Genomic DNA, 17,869 nt, shown 5'->3' with positions numbered 1-17,869 from the left:
GAACTGAAAGAGACAACAAACAGCATTTCAGCCCAAACAGATCAAACACGGGCGTAGCTGAACAACTGCACTCTACTACTGATCACTGTTCCCCAGAAATCACTGTCCCCAAAACTGAACTTGATACCCGCAGATAACTGATTTCTCAACAACACTGATACTGGTGCCCTCAAGTCTGATACTCAAACTTGCAAACTGATATGTACTTTCCTGTAGAGAAACACTCTAAAAGCACATAGCAAGTAAAGAGAGCCAAAACACACCTATGTTGGGGTAGGGTTTCCCTGTCCTATTTTGTCAGGAGCTAGGGTTCCACTATGCACGCACTGGTTTCAAACAACCTAACATCGGGTAAGCAGCCTGTCCTAACTTGGAATGGTCACTATGGATCCGAATATGCACTAGGCCGAATGGTCAAAAAGGGTGCCCCGGTAAAACCAGGGTTTGTGTTCCCATGCTGTCAGAGCCCATAACCGGTCAGCCTTATAGTCATGCCTTGACAAGACAAGCCTCCGGCAAACCGTTCAGGAATGGCAGATGGCAAACACGGTGTCCTAGGCGCACCAATGTACATGCAATGCAAAGAAACACATAAGTGAAATCAAAACAGGATATCACGAGTTCGAGTCAAGCTCTCTAACTCCCCAGCAGAGTCGCCAGAAACTGTAGACGCGCCCGCGTGGGGGGCCTCGCTGCTACAGTTCGGACTCGATTCGTGTCACGGTTCTTAATCTGAACCAAAGAGTCCAAATCTGGCAAATCATTTTGAGAAAACAGATTTTAGAAAAGAAGTGCCAAACATGGACTGCTTTGCCAGATACAGAGTCGCCACCTAAATATTTTTTTATGGGGGGATTTAGGAAACCCTAACTCGGTGCCGAAGGCCACATGTCCGTCATCACCAGAGTTGCCTCGGCTCGGGAGCTTGGGTACGATTGGGGAAGGTCAGCTATGAGCACCCCCTCTCGCCCGATCCGAAGATCGGCCTCTACTAACCGTGATATCCGTTTTTGAAAACATTATGTGTTCTTATTCCATTTATTAGCCTAGAATTACTATGTTATGCGCACAGCAAACAAGTATAGACTAGGTTGCCTAATTTGGAAATAAGCATTGCATATCCGTTTGTCTTTAAAAAAATGTTTTGGAATTTTGCTACTCGCGAGTAGGCTAAAATACGGATTTCAACGAGTGTTTCCAACTCAGACAATCCAACCTTCACCCACAGGCATTCAAATAGTTTATCACATAAGCATTGGTAAACATGTTGTCATGATAGCATTCACACATGCGAGGATGCTAAAACATGAAAATACTTACATCGTACTCCGAGCCAAAACAATAAACTCGTTAGTAAACGATGCATGATCCAAGTCCATGTTTGAATGTCTAATGCAACACATACAGGATGCAGTTAGAGTAGGCTCGGCTAACCTAAACATGGTATGTGAAATGCAATCAATTGATGCACGTATTCAATTTGGAATTTGAAGTACAAATGCAGTTAGCATGATGTGCCGAGCCTAGTGCATGCAAGGCAAATGCATGAATGCACACATGCATAGCATAAGGTATGCTAATTTAAACATGCCCTAATCTACCATCATAAGCAGGTAAATAAAAGGGAAGAAAAAAGTGGGGGTTGGAAGACATGCAACACTCATCCACACTTATTACAAGTTTACCCTCGCTCGGAGGAATCAAAAGAATAATACAGATTAAATAACGAATTAACTAACCTAGCTAATTAATTATTACAAATCACCTAATTAGTTAACAAACTAACTAAACTAGGAAAAGCAGTAAACCACCTCGGGAAGAGAGTTCGATGCACGCATGCTCGGGTCTTGCTCGGAAGTGCACTGCCATGCATAGGTTGCCTCTGTTTTCCATGCTATGCTCCTCTGAGGACTGCCAAAGTCTCAGGATTGCTTCCCTGGACATTGGGAGACACCACCGGCTGAATAGAATGGCCACCGGCAGTGATATGTGATCACCGGCTGTGAATGCATCCATCGGCCATCACTGGGTTGCCGGTCGGCATTGGACACTGCCGGTCGGCAGAAGGTTCCTGCAGAATTTGCATTTGACAACAATAGAGGGCAAGGCAGAACATGGCAATGCAATTCAAGCCATATATGCACCAATCATGTCCCTTATCATGTTAATGACTCAAAAGAACATGCTCCTTGGTTCTCGGACCATCAATCGCGCATTTCTATGCGTGATGGCCCAAGGGACCAAGTGTGCACGTTTTGATGTCAAATGTAATGCAAACCAACAAACCAAAGTCCAATTCCTATCACTAGATCAAGGAACAAGACATGCATGCTAGATGCAATGCGACCTAGGCATGCAAGCTAAGGATGCAACATGGGAATGCAAGATGTGCATGCAAGCATGCAAACAACATGCAAGGTAAGCATGCAAGCTAGCAAAGTATGGGCTTAAACATGATTTGGGCAGCTCTAAATAGGCCCAAAACAGTGGCCAAAAGCTTAAGAAAATGGAACCAAACACACATACACACATGCACATGTTAAGGCCTAAACGCTTAAGCATCAAAGGACTACTTTTAAGCACACTTAAAAGGGGGTAATCATGGACATATGACATGTATTATAAGCCTTGAAAACATGTAGGAAATGATGCCAAATTAACCTACCAATGCAAACTATACATGCAACCAAACCCAAGTACCTAGAACATGGCCATATGACTCATGAAGCAAATGACCAAATTGAATCAAAACAGTCCTGAATCATGCAAAAGTAAGCCTCAAGAACCACTTAGATGGCATCTAAATGACCTAATCCTAGAGGCATACACAATGGCATAAACATGGAGCATGAAACACCAACTCTTGAAGCATCAAAAGGGCCATGAAATGCAAGTATATAAGCATGCTAAGTGGACTGAAATGATGCTATAAATGATGCCAAACCATTAAATCAATGCAAGAATGTCATGCTATACATTCACACACTTAAGGCCAACAAGCCGGAATGCAAAGGGGCTATACTAAGCATGCCAAAGCCGACCCAAACAACCTAGGACAGACCTTAAACATGGCAAAATATGCACAAAAGCTTCACAAAGCTAAGCCCAAAACATGCTTGAACAAGGGTTTACAACCTAAGGCATGTTAAGGCAACAAAGTGGCATTACAAGGTAGGTATGCTAAGCATGCATGATGTATCAAAACCAACAAAAAACAGAGGCATATTATGACATAATAAGCACAAAAAAGCAGCCAAGGCATGGCCAACATGAAGCTTAGCTAGGTGCTCCCTCAAGAGGCCAAAAATGGTCCATTTCAAGGACAACAAGGAGAGGGGGTGACCCTCTCCTTCTCGGGACCTCAAGGCACCATCCTCACCTCTGAAATCCCTCAAGATTTCAGTGGTGAGGAGGCCCAAATACCAAGGTCTTGGAGCTCACTCAAAATAGCACAAAATGGAGCCTTACAAGGCTTAGGAGGGGTCAAACGACCTCAAACCACAAAACACCCTAAATAAACTATTTAGAGGGCCTAAAAAAAGAACTTTTTTGTATTATATGCAAAGCCAAAAAAAATTTCAAGATAGGTAAAAATACAATGCAAAAATGGGGTAAAATGGGACTAGTTTCTTACCCTTGTTGACTTTCTTCAAAGATGAAGCTCCAACAGCTTCTTTAAGCTCCAAACAGCTCAAGAACCTCAAGAACAACCTTTGGTCCTTCAAGAAATCAAGCAAAGGTGTAACACTATGTGTTTGTGTGCAATAGTAAGACACAAACACACTTAAACACACACAAAGGCTAAATGAGAGAGAGGTATAGAGATAGAATATATATCAAACCCTAAACCTAAAACCAGAGCTCTCACACCAATTTTCTCTCCAAAATTTCTAACCTTGAGCCAAGAGGGGAGGGCTCCTCTTATAGAGGAGCCAATCTTGTAAAGCTTACAAGGTAAGCTAACAAGGGGTCCATCCCTCCATACACGTGTATGGAGGGGAACAAAATGACATACAGCTGTCTTAAAATATCTGCAAAAGCAGATGAACAGTAATCGGCTGCTCAAAATTGCCATTTTGTAAAAAAGGAGTGCCGACCGGCAACAAACAATGCCGACCGGCAATATATATTGCCGATGGCAACAAAACACCAGCCGGTGGCCTCTGGCCATGGCCGGTGATGTGTGGGGATGCCTCACAAGGCATTCCCTGCCCCTCCAAGGCAAAACACAAGTGTTTGGTGCAAAACCAATCACTAAACAGTCGAGTTCGGAGATCCTGAGGTAAGGCGCGTAGCCGAGACCTCCGGGAACTCCAAACGAACACAAACATGGATGATCACCGGGTGTTCAAATGGTGACGTCCAAGTCTTGAGGACGGTCAAAAATGGGGTGTCTACACATGTCAATGCACACTAATAGGATTACTAGTGTATCTACTAAGTTTTCCCACTGCAAAAGTAATATCAGGTCTAGTGCAAGTCATGGCATACATCAGGCTACCTATTACTCTGGAGTATTCTAGCTGATCAACAGTTCTTCCAGTATTAGGATATAATTTCAAATTTGAATCAAAAGGTGTAGACATGGGTGTACAATTATATTGATTAAATATCTTAAGAATTTTCTCAATATAGTGTGACTGGGTTAGAATCAAATTATTGTCCTCTCATTTGATCATAATACCCAAAATTACATCAGCCAAACACATGTCTTTCATACTAAAGCTAGACAACAAGAAACTTTTAGTACTTTCAATGACATCATTGCTAGTACCAAAATAAGCATGTCATCTACATATAGACATATGATTACACCTCTATTTCCAGTAAACTTACTATACACACACTTATCAGATTTATGTATCCTAAAACCATTTGACACTATTACTTTGTCAACTCTCTCATGCCACTGTTTTGGAGCTTCTTTTAGTCCATATTATGACTTCACCAGTTTACACACTTTGTGCTCTTAACCTTGTACAACAAATCCTTCCAGTTGTTGCATGTAGATTTCCTCATCTGACTCTCCATTTAGTAAAGCAGTCTTAACATCCATTTGATAGATTTCAAGCTTATAGATTGAGGCTAAGGCAAACAACACTCGAATGGTGGCGATTCTAGCCACTGGAGCATATGTATCAAAACAATCAATACCCTCCTTTTGAGTAAAACCCTTAGCAACTAATCTTGCTTTAAACTTGTCAATTGTTCCATCAACTTTCATTTTCCTTTTGAAAATCCATTTACAACCAATGGGTTTGGATCCAGGTAGCAAATCAGCAAGTATCCAAGTATTGTTACCCATGATTGAATCCATCTCATCGTTTATTGCTTCTTTCCAGAAAACAACATCTTGAGACTTCATAGCTTCCTCAAAGGCTAATGGATCTGAATCCATATTCAAAGAAATCATTGTTTGCTTACAATAAGCTTTTCTAGTTCCTTCTACAAGGTAAACAATGAAATCAGGGCCAAATGACTTCTCAGTCCTAGCCCTCTTACTCCTCCTTAGCTCAATAGGCTCATTGGGTTCATTAGGCTCAATAGGTTCATGTCATTCACTTTTCACTGTAAACATCAAAGAAGTTGATTCATTTTCTTGATTAGAATCCAACCTTGGAATGGTTGTAAAACGATTCTCATAAAATACCGCATCACGTGATTCAATGATGGTATTTGTTTCCATTGAACCATAGGGCTCTACTACCAGAAACTTATATGCTTTGCTATGTATAGCATAGCCAATGAATATGTATTTAATTCCTTTTTTATCTAATTTCTTCCTTTTAGGTTCAGGCAATCTGACTATTGCTCTACAGCCCCATGTTTTCAAGTAACCAAGATTAAGTTTCTTGTTTTTCCAAAGTTCATAAGGAGTAGCATTTCTTCCCTTGAAATGAATTCTTTTAAGTATGTGACAGGCAGTGAGCAAGGCTTCACCCCAAAAACCAGAACTTAAACTGGAATAAGAAAGCATAGCATTAATCATTTCTGTTAATGTCCTATTCTTTCTTTCAGCTACTCCATTTTGTTGTGGTGTGTAGGGTGCAAACTTCTCATGAATGATACCAACATTTTCATAATATTCTGAAAAATGGTATTCACTACCTCTATCAGACTTAAGTCTCTTTATTTTGACATTACACTGATTTTCTACTTCTGTTTTAAAAATCTTGAATTTATCAAGTACCTCATCTTTTGAATGCAAAAGATAGATATGACAGTACTTAGAAAAATCATCAATGAATATTACAAAATATTTCTTACCACCTCTAATGGGGGTACTATGCATGTCACATACATCACTATGCACAAGTTCAAGCAGAGATGTGGTTTTTTCTACTTTAGGAAATGGAATGCGAGTAATTTTTGATTGCACACAAAATTTATATTTTTCAAACAAATCAACGTCATACTTAGGAATTAAATCTAAATTAACCATATCATGCATTTTCCTAGTATTAACATGACCTAAACGAGCATGCGATAAAGAAAAAGAATCAACAATATAAGCAAAAACAGATATATTATTGACAACGTTAAGTTTGAACATTCCTTGATACATGTAGCCCTTCCCAACAAAAATCTCACCCTTAAACAGGACAAATTTGTCCGACTCAAATACTAACTTGAAACCATGCTTATTAAGTAGGCTTCCAGATACAAGATTTTTCCTGACATCAGGTACATGATAAACTTCATTAAGACTTAGGACTTTTCTAGATGTAAACTCTAGATCCACCGTCCCTTTGCCTTTAATAGTAACAGTTGAAGAGTTACCCATGTAAAGAACTGTTCCATCACTCACTTGTTCATAAATAGTGAAACAGCTCTTGTCGTTGCAAACATGCCTTGTTGCTCCTAAGACAATCCACCAATCACCAACATCTTCGAGCATGTTTACCTTGGATTCAACAGCCACGAACTTGTTCTTGGCATTTGATGCTTTTGGCTTCTTCTTGTATGACTGGCATTCATTTCTGAAGTGCCCTGGCTTGCCACAGTGTCAGCAAGCGCCTTTCAGCTTCTTAGCATTTTTCTCAGGTTGGGGTTCATGCTTACGCTTCTTTTTGTTGAACTTCTTACCATTATCCACCATGTGGATCTTGGACGTCTGAGCCAATTGGTTATCTTTACTTTCAAGTAACCTTGGCTCTTCCTCAACTCAGAGGTGTTGAGCCAATTCCTCTAAAGTAAGATCTTCTTTTTTGTGTTTTAGAGTTTTCTTAAAATCCTTCCAAGAAGATGGCAGTTTCTCTATTATAGATGAAACTACAATAGATTCATCCATGTTCATATTCTTTTGTCGAAATTGACTCAAAATATATTGGATCTCATGGAATTGTTCCATAATGGGCTTTATATCAATCATTGTAAAACGCATAAAATTATTAACTAGAAATTTCTTATTGGTGGCATCCTCGATGAGGTACTTTGACTGTTATAAGTCCAAGAGTTGCTTTGCCATTTCCAGATGTTGATACACATCGACTAGAGAGTCTGATAGTGCATTCAGAATGTGTCCTTGGCAAATGTAGTCGTCATTCTCCCATTTGGTTCTGGCATGGGTTTGCTACACAGTCTCGTCTTCTTGCTCCGTCGGATAGGGGGTAGTTAGTACATAGACCACTTTGAGAGTGGTGAGCAAAAAGTGCATCTTCTTTTGCCAGCATCGAAAATTTTCTCCATCAAAACGATCAAGCTTCATGAAATCTTTAGTCAATTTCTAAATAGACATCACCATATCCAAATATTGTCTTTAGATTGTTGGAACAATTTGTCTAGAATTCTTCAATTGGTGGTCTTCGAGTCTTCAAAACTTGGAAATGATCTTGTCTATATAGGACAGAAAATTGATGCTTCAAGTCGCGTTACTTAGTCGCTTTTCTAAAGACAATATTTGTACCCACCAAAAGGTGTGCAGAGGGTTACAACAAATTTGCCTCCAAGATACAATGAAGCCTGATCTAAAGATCTAGTCTATCGGCGTCTGCACTAACGACAATAGATCAGAACACTCTTGATATAATCAAGAAACCAAGACACTAATAATCAAATCTGCAGAACTTGATTATCAATAAGAAAAACAAAAATTTGCTTAAGAAACTCTTGATCGAAAATTCAAAATCAAGAGGGAGAGAGAGAGAGAGAGAGAGAGAGAGAGAGAGAGAATTGCAGGAATGCTTTTCAGGATTTTGGATGGAATGAAATGGCTGATTTCGTAGCCTATTTATAGGCCTTGATGGATCTGATCGAATGGTCATGTCCCTTGATTGCATCCGATCATATTTGACCGTTGGATCGATGATCTATGGTGTAGATCATTCTAACACTGAACAGATGCCTTGACTAATCATACTTGATCACAATCAGGTGCCATCTCATCCATACAATCGCGCACATCTCCAATCAACAGCTATGATTAACCCACTCCAGATCAGACACACAACCGTTTGATTGGTTAGTTGACTCATCGCCAACGGATGACACGTCACTGCCACGTGGAGCTGACTATATTCCATGTCAGATCCACGTCATCGTTCTAACCTATCCGATGCAAATAGGAAAGCGCCCCCATGTCGCCTTGCACTGATGCATGCTAAGTGCAAAGTGTGCCATCAAACGCCACACAGCCCACTGCCCACACCACGCGAGCGCGCGTGTGCATATGCGGATTGTGCGAAGCACCATCCTTGCGATGTGGGTGCATGCACGCTAGCTTTCATCCCACAATTCCATATTCAAAGGAATATTCCATGTAGCACTTTATTAAGTGCTTCATGTTTTCCTCTCTTTCCAATGTAGGACAAAATCCCCAAGCTTAATTAATGCTTTCCAAAGAAAAACAAGGAAGGTTTTGAAAACACCCAAAAAACTAAACTATAAATTTTAAAAACCATTTTGAAAATTCCCCAACACCCTCCACTTTAACATACCCATGGTGTTGGCTTAAAAAAAGACAGGTGCAAGATTTCAGAAAAGAATGATTGGTATGGGTTTAAAGACCTTGGCTAAACCCTTAAATAGGTATTGGGACAAGGAATTTTGAAGATCTAAGGGAAATTTGTTTCAATTTTCCTAAGGATGTGATTTCTATCAAATCTCATACCTAAGTCTATAATAGAAACAAGAATCAAATGCAAGAATCTGGAAAACAAGTCAAAGAGAAATAGAAAAGAACGTGATTCAGAATCAAGAAAGCAACATGAATTCAAGAAACACTGCGTAGGTGTGTGCAGCTGTGCAAAAGTCAAGAGCGGTGGCAAATTGTTAAAGTATCAAATTTATGAACACTACGTACGTGTGTGCAAGAACCATGAACAGTGTGTATAGACATAAGGATAAATTAAACAGCCCAAATCATAGACAAGCACGAGATTCAAAGCACAACGAAGATTCAAGAACAATAAATAACGAACAAAACATAAAGCTAGAAATAGAATACAACAATGAAAAAAAATTCAATGACAACAGATGCAGAACAGACATATGGCCAATTCATGAAAATAGAACAATGAACGACTGGAATTGAAAGAAATTATGAACTCACCGATTGGGGCCAAAATTACAGGCACCGATGTGAGGTTCGGCGGAGTCATATGACTTGAATGACTGGAAACGAACAAACGAGAAGCTTGCCGGAGGAAGTGAATGGAGCAATTACAGAGCTTAAAGAAACAGCAATAAAGCATTGGGAATGTTTAGAGAGAGAGTTTGAGAGACGAGGGAAATTGTGAATTACAAAAGTGAAAAGACGAAAATAGAAGGAAGAGTTTTGTCAAATATACGAAAAGGCGGCAAAACATAATGAGGCGCCTTGGACGATGTGCTTGTCAGGCGGCGTGCGCAGAAACGACGTGACCTAGTGGCGCGTGTCAGGTATGAACCAATGAGAAATGGACATGTAGAAGAAATGATTGGGACGACTGTGCGTGACAACTTATGAGCAGTTAGAACTTTTGGGATTCTTGAAATAATGATACCATAACCTCAGCTAGAGGAGGGATCTAGGTTAAGATATTTAAAGAACTTGACTCTTGGTTCTTGATCCTTGATAAAGATGGACAGTTGAGTACTGAGTACTTGAAACCGACGAGTCATGATCATGATCGAAGAAAAGAATGAATTTTAGCCAACATAATATATGAATAAGCGATGTAGGTTTTATCACCTCAGGTTGCCGAGGTAATAGAACCTAGGGGGCAGTTGTGGGGACATATTTTGTGAATGACAGCATGTGGCCAAGGTGATGCCGAAGTGTCAGTCGAGGTGCCACGTGGCCTGGTCATGCACCAAGATGATCTTGGCTAGGCCGAGGTTATCTGTGGAGATACCAAAATCCGAGATGAGCGGATAAATGGCAAGAGTCCTAGAACAGGGGAGGGTCTTTGTTAAGATAGGGATAAGGGTCATGAAGAGTTATCCCTATCTAGCTGATAGTCTAAGATGAGCATTGAGCCTGAGTCCACTGAAGTGAGACTTCTACAAAGATCAGGTCAGTGTTGACTATAAAAGTAGGGTACCCTCGTGGGTCTCAGGTATGTATGATATACTGTAAGCAGTAAGTTCTTTCTTGTGAGTTAAGCACAGTTTGCTATCTTTGAGAGATATTTGATTACTGACTTGAGCGTCAGAGTGCCCCTGGATGGACGAATCACCACCAAATTCTTATCTTTCTGTGACAGGTTGTTCGTGCTTAATCTATTCTACCGGTTCTCTACAACTGAGTTCCCCATTTGGTTGTGTGGTTAGAAATCAACACCCACACAAAACACAAATTATAGGGGAAAAAATGAGAAAAAAAACTAAGGCAAAATTATTCAATTAAATTATGAGAAAGAGAGAGGGGAAAAAAATTAGGAAAAACAAAATTAAGGAAAAGAAATTAGGATAAAATTATTCAATTATAATATGATAAATCGAGACGGCAAAAAAATTAAGATAAAGTTATTTCTATTAAAATCTTGACATTAGACTCTATTTGTATTCATTATATCATACATATTTGTTTTGACTAATTAAATAAATTTTTAATTGGGCCTAACAATAATTATATATATATTTAATTTGGCCCAATAGATTTTTTTGAGCAGCCTTTTAGACTAGGCCTCAAACAATAAAAAAATATTGGACTTTGAACTTTTATAATATAATATAAAACTAATAAATTTAGAGCCTTATTTTGGGCCAAAATTTGGAAGCCCTAGGCACAAGCCTTAATGGCCTTAGCCCAGGGCCGATCTTGAATTCAGGTTATTGCACTCTAAACATGTTAGGCATTTTCCATAGAGAACAACATATACATGAATCAAAACAACATAAATCAATCATTTGAGCATAAACAATCCTGCTGCATACCCCCAGTGGGGGTCGCACCCCCAGTGAGGTGTCGCGCCCCCACTGGCCGAAACCCAAAAAAAAAAAAAAAAAAAAAAAAAACAGTTTTTTTTTGTCCAATTATGGACTGCCACCTCACTGGGGGTCGACCCCCAGTGGGTGTATGAGCCATTTTCCGAGCATAAAATAGAGCAAGTTGCAAGTTTGGAGACATACTAAAATAATTAAAAAGTCAAATTTTCTATACGATTTTTCATGAAAAGTTAAAAAAATTAACTGAAATAGCTAGTTCTTATTTAAAAAAAAAAAAAAAAAAAAAAAAAAAAAAAAAAGAAGCATGTCCCATTTGGTTGAACCTTACCAAAAGATCACTCGTTTATAAAGGTGGTGGGTTCCTTTCGGTCTGTAATTTAGATTGAAGGGTGTTGTTGGGGTCGGTAAGATTCATCAGAGATTTTAATTTGATAATTTGAACTATTCATTTTGATTGAACACTTCATGTATATCATCTAAAAAAAAATTAAAAAGTCCATTCTTCTCTATGCTTTTTTGCACTTTTTTTTTATAAAAAAAAAAATTAGAAACTAATTAAAATAGCTAGCTCTCCCTCCCCCCACCCACCCACCCACCCACCCAAAATATATATAGAGAGCATGTTCAATTTGGTTGAACCTTACCGAAAGAACACCTATTATGAAGGAAGTAGGTTTCCTTCGATCCATAATCTAGATTGGATGGAATTGGTGATACTGCTGCGTAGGCTGCACAGCAGCAAATGCTGTGCAGTGAATCGAGCCCATTTTGGGATCTATTTTGATCATCCGAACCATTCATATTTTAAAATACATCAAGTAGAACATGCTTGTAAAAAATCAAGTTAATTGGATATCGTTTACCCATTCATCCACTTACATTTGTATCTACAAAAATAAAAATAATTACGATTTAAAGTATTAAAATGAATACAAATGTGAGTGGATGTATGGGTAAACGATATTCGATTAACTTGAGTTTTTACGGACATGTTCTACAAGATGTATTCTAAAATATGAACGGTTCGGATTATCGAAATGGCCCATTTCGCTACACAGCCTGTGCAGCAGCAGCATCCCCAATTTGAGATTTGGATGGCATTTTTCAGATTCGTGGAGCTCATCGTGGGTTTCATCTAAAAAAAATTTAAAATTTAGGATCGATAGCTGTGTTTTAAAAAATAAACTAATTTTTTTGGTATTAAACGCAATAAATTAAATAAGTTACAATTATTAATTTAATCTAATTTTTTTGTATAAATCTTATATACTAAATGTTTGACAAAATAAACTAATCAAATATTAAAACAGAACCGTGATGAGTATCTGCAAACCCGAACAGTAGACCGGAGGGAATCCCACTCCATATGGAGTGGTAGTCATGCGAAAAGTTGAAGTGATGAAATTGAAGAGAGAGAGAGAGAGAGAGTAGACATGAAATGAATAAAAAGATGAAATGAGAGAGAGAGAAACAGTTAATCAAAAAAGTATATATATGTATCATTTTGAGGACAAACGGGGTCGGAGCTTGGACACTTATCACTGTTCCTGATTCGAAATTAATCGGGGATTGATTTTTAAATATCATTCTCGTCCCGTCGGGAGTATTTTTCGAAAAGAAAACCCGTTCAAATCGGAATGGAAAGATCAAATCCTCAGTTTCAAATTGTCATAGAAGAGAGATCCACCAATTCATATTAGGCAAAAATTCTGTTAAATAGACTTGAGACAATGACAACCATTTCAGCCGTAGAACGTAAGGCAAAAGACAATTTCAACCATGACAAATTGACCTTCAGGTGACTTGTGGCATAAAATTCAAAAAACTGTAGTGCTTTTATTTTGTTATAGTTAATAAGTCAAAAATGGTCACTTAAACCAATGGAATCGACCTCGAATTATGTGATCATCGATATATATAGCACAAAATGTCAACCCCAGAAAATTGGATATCTGTGTCGATTCTACAATCCTTGATCTCAGGACGAACAGGTGTGTCTTCTCTCTCTCTCTCTCTCCATGATACATACATACATATATGTGTATCTATGAAGAACACAATGATCAGTTCAAGTTTTTGTCCGATTGAACACAGCGATCAGTTCGGGCTGTTGTTGAATTCCTCTGATTTGTTTGTTGTTTGTAAATGTGGAACTCCGATCTTGTTTTTAATCTTTCTCTTCCTTTGATTTGAATGGATATGTAGATAGATAATTGAAAACAAAAATAGTATTTTTTTTTACTTAGTTCATGTATGTAATGTATTTACGTATGTATTTGGGGCAGGACACTTTTGATACTTTATTTTTCTGAAATAAATCTGCATTTTGCCACTTGAAGGGTTAGGCTTTACCTCCAGTCCTCATCTGCACTGGAAGGTACTACATGTAGGGCCGACCACGAGTTCAGTTTCAATAATTTGAATAGTTTATTTTGTAACTCCCTTTCATGTATATCATTTATGAAAAAAATTAGATCGATTCGATAATCATAATTTGTTATTTTTTTCATGAACAATATATACAAAAAGTCCTACAAAATACATGGCTTGAATCATTAAAACAAGACTTGTGGTGGACTACAAGGGTCCAACCAATACCTTCCGGTCCAAATTATGGACCGGGGGCAAGCCTAGACTAAATATAAAATGGGTTGGATCCAATCCTTGGGCCGGCCCAATCCATTAGACTCAAGACCTGAGAAGCAGGATAAGCAAGTGGCCAGTCAGATTAGCCCAATTACATCGTCAACAATCCACTCAAGTCCTTAAGCACTTGGGCCCTGCCTATAGTAGAAAGGTCAGTCTAGCTACGATGCTGGGTTGGGCCAAGCCGCAGGATCTGATCCTTGGACCGAACCCAAAAGGGGCCGAGCCCATACAAAGATATCCTACTAGGCCAGCCCATCTCTACAAACAATCTCGTAGAGGGCCGAGCCAAGGCATGACTGTACCGAGCCAAAAGAACTCAACAAAGAAACGTGGAAGCTGTGAATGCATGCACATGGAGGGTGCCACCTCAGCTGGTCCCCTCCCCGTAAAATCACGGAAACAGTTGATCGAAGGAATGTGAACTGTTACAAGCATGGTTACAATAAGTATATACACCCCTGGTCAACTACCAAATGGTCCCCCACCTTGGGCAATGCTAAAAGAAAACTTTACAATACCAGAGCTCTATGAAACCATCTTGGGTAGCAAGCAAAGAGTTCTATATAAACTACACTGACTTCACACTGAAGGTGACTGATCTAAGCTGAACTATACTCACCAAAACACGACTCTCAGCACTGAGAGAGTATCCCTCATCTTCTCAGATCTCTCACTCCCACACCGAAGGGGTTATCCGGCCACCCCCAACTGGGCAGCTCTAACGGTGCTCATTGTTGAAGGGTCTCAATTCCTGGACAGTCCAATCAAGTGTGGAGCTCCAATCCACAATCATCTAGTGCGGTATTCGGTATGCACAATCAATCACCTCAAGTTCAAGGTTTTGGTTCATGAGTATGAAGGGGCAAGTGTGCCGATAATTGGTACTGGGGAAGAGGGTATGGGTGTAATTCCAAATGTTGAGAAGAAGCAGCCTTCTAGATTTGAGATAGTTGGTTTTGAGGTTGTCCCCTGTAGTGTCAAATATGACCCCGAAGCAATGTCAAAATTCCATAGGTATGAGTATGACAAATTCTCTGTAAACTGCCCGTTGGAACTTGACAAATCTCAGATAATAAGGGAGCAAGAGAGAGTGTCGTTCACTTATGATGTTGAATTTGTGAAGAGCGATATTAGATGGCCATCTCGATGGGATGCTTACCTGCAGATGAAAGGTGCTCAAGTCCATTGATTCTCCATCCTAAATTCGCTAATGGTGATCTTTTTCTTAGCTGGTATTGCTTTTGTTATATGTTTACGGACAATCAGAAGCAGAAGCGATTTGACAATGTACGAGGAATTGGATGAAAAAGCTCAAGTACAGATGAACGAGCAGCTTTCAGGCTGGAGGTTTGTTGTGAGCGATGTGTTCAGAGAACTAAATCACTCAAAGCTACTTTGTGTGATGCTTGGAGGTGGGGTTCAGATCACTGGGATGGGTATGATAATTTTTTATCTTTTCCTGGGGACTCTTGGTGGTTGTGCTGGTGTACGCCTGTGGATAACAATCAAGGGAACTTCAGATGGTTGGAGGTCAGTTGCCTGGTCGGTTGCATACTTCCTCCCTGGAATTTGTTTTGTTATCCTCACTGTGCTGAATTTTATTCTCTCGGGTAGCAAAAGCACCGGTGCAATTCCCATTTCTATTTATTTTATTCCCGTGTCTCTCTGGTTCTGCATTTCAGTGCCACTCACCCTTCTAGGAGGTTTCTTAAGAACACAAGCTAAGCCTATTCAGTACCCTATACGAACCAACGAGATACCAAGAGAGATCTCTGCACGCAAATATCCATCATGGCTTCTTGTTCTTGGGGCTGGGACCCTTTCGTTTGGAACCATATTCATTGAACTTTTCTTCATCCTCTCTAGCATCTGGCTCGGGAGGTTCTATTATGTCTTTGGATTCCTGCTTGTTGTCTTCTTCTTGTTGTTGATCGTTTGTGCAGAAGTATCTGTGGTCCTTACCTCCATGCATCTTTGTGCTGAGGATTGGCAATGGTGGTGGAAAGAATTCTATGCATCAGGTTCCGTTGCTCTTTATGTGTTCCTCTACTCCATCAATTACCTGGTTTTTGACCTTAAGGTCTTGAATGGGCCTGCATCGGCTATACTTTATCTTGGGTATTCACTGATTATGGCCATTGCGATCAAGATATCTACCGGCACTATTGGCTTCCTCACATCGTTGTATTTTGTCTGGTACCTTTATTCATCGGTGGAGATATATTCCACAGGTATATTTGCTAAGTCCCATGGGCCGCTTTAAGTCTCCTGGTGCAAGGGATCAATCCAACATTTTGCTTTTGCAAAATTTGGCTTGCTACACTATTATGTCGGACAACGTCAACAGGTTACAGATTTTAATAATGTTGAAGTTATGATTTAGCTGTCTCATTCTCATTGTGTGCTGCCTGTTTTTTGTTTGTTTGTTTTTCCCTCACCGGTCATGTGTTGGAAACTAGATGTAATCAATTGAACTTTCTATCCTAGTATGCTCTTTGGATTTTATGGTGAAAAGATAGGTAGATTATATTGCAAATGGGGTTGTTTGTTTTATTGGGTATATGATGCAGCCTTCTATTTGCCTGGACAGCTCCTGCCATGGACCAGAGTAATGTGGTTTTTATGGTTTCTGTATTTAAAAATAATACATCTAGCATTATAATTTATAATTTTAAAATTATCACTTTCATATTATTTTGGATGAGATGCATATGAATTAGAGGGATTGTATACACTTGTAAAAAAAAAAAAAAATTATGTATCATTATTTTTTAATCACTTTGTTTGATTTTTGTTTTCAAATATAGTTTTGAATTTTTTATATTTTATTTTTTGTATTTTGTCGTTTTGGGTGAATTTTTTTTTAATTATTTTTAGTCAGTTTTTATTTTTAATTTTTTAGATATACTTAAAAAGTAAAATATTTGTGGAGAAATCTTTAAAAAAAATCATTTAAAATACAAAAATATGAAAATGCACTAAAAAAATTTTGTGTGTGTTTAGGCCTCATTTGGTAACAAACTATTTTAGTAACTTTTTTATTTTTTGGCTAAAATATGAGGTAAAAAAAAATGTTTAGAATGGTTTTTTGGTTTCTTACAAAAAAATGTTCAAAAAGTAAAGAAAAAAAAAAATTTGACTTTTTGATGTAGTATCTAGGCTTTTTGATTTTTTTTTAGTAACTTTTAGACTTTTAGACTAAGGGTGTGTTTGATTGGATGGACTGAATAAGGGGGATTAGAATCCATCGGACTTGAATTCGGGACTGTGAATCTTCCGAACTATTTGGTTGGATTGGATGTGTATCCCGTGTTTGTTTTCTCATGGGCTTAGATGTCCGGAAATGACTATTTTTAGTGAATCCAATGTTTGGTTGGACGGACTAGATAAGATAAATAAGCAAGAGACTATTTTACCATTTTTCAATTGTTTACTAAGTGATAGCAATATTAAACATTTCTTTAATATTTTAATTATTTTTAACTAGATTAAATAAAAATTTATGTATTTTATTTTTTACACAACTAAATAAATTTATTTTTTTTAAATAAAATAAATAAAATATCAATAAAAATATATGTTACTTTTTTAACTAAATTTTTAAATAAATTTATTTTAAAAATAATAATAATGAAATAATAAAATTAAATAAAACATCTATTAAAATTTAAATAATGAAATTAAATAAAATATAAACAAAATTTTAAAATAAAACATCAACAAAAATATCTATAAAAAATTATTTAAAAAAAATAAATAAATAAAACATCAATAAAAAGTTAAATAAAATTATTTTATTTTTAAATTGAGACATTTAAATTTTATTGAATTTTATTAAATATAATACTTA

At 38.1% G+C, this 17,869-nt stretch overlaps 1 pseudogene; it reads left to right on the top strand.

The window, feature by feature from the left end:
• LOC114314901 (transmembrane 9 superfamily member 12 pseudogene) overlaps positions 1–16,564 on the top strand; it is a 290,140-nt pseudogene extending 273,576 nt beyond the window's left edge.
• The last annotated feature ends 1,305 nt before the right edge of the window (positions 16,565–17,869 follow it).

Source organism: Camellia sinensis, chromosome 8 (assembly GCF_055761805.1).
Source record: "Camellia sinensis isolate YWXY chromosome 8, ASM5576180v1, whole genome shotgun sequence".
Taxonomy (NCBI): domain Eukaryota; kingdom Viridiplantae; phylum Streptophyta; class Magnoliopsida; order Ericales; family Theaceae; genus Camellia; species Camellia sinensis.
The sequence above is the reverse complement of the archived record's forward strand: the minus strand, read 5'-3'. Positions and strand labels throughout refer to the sequence as shown.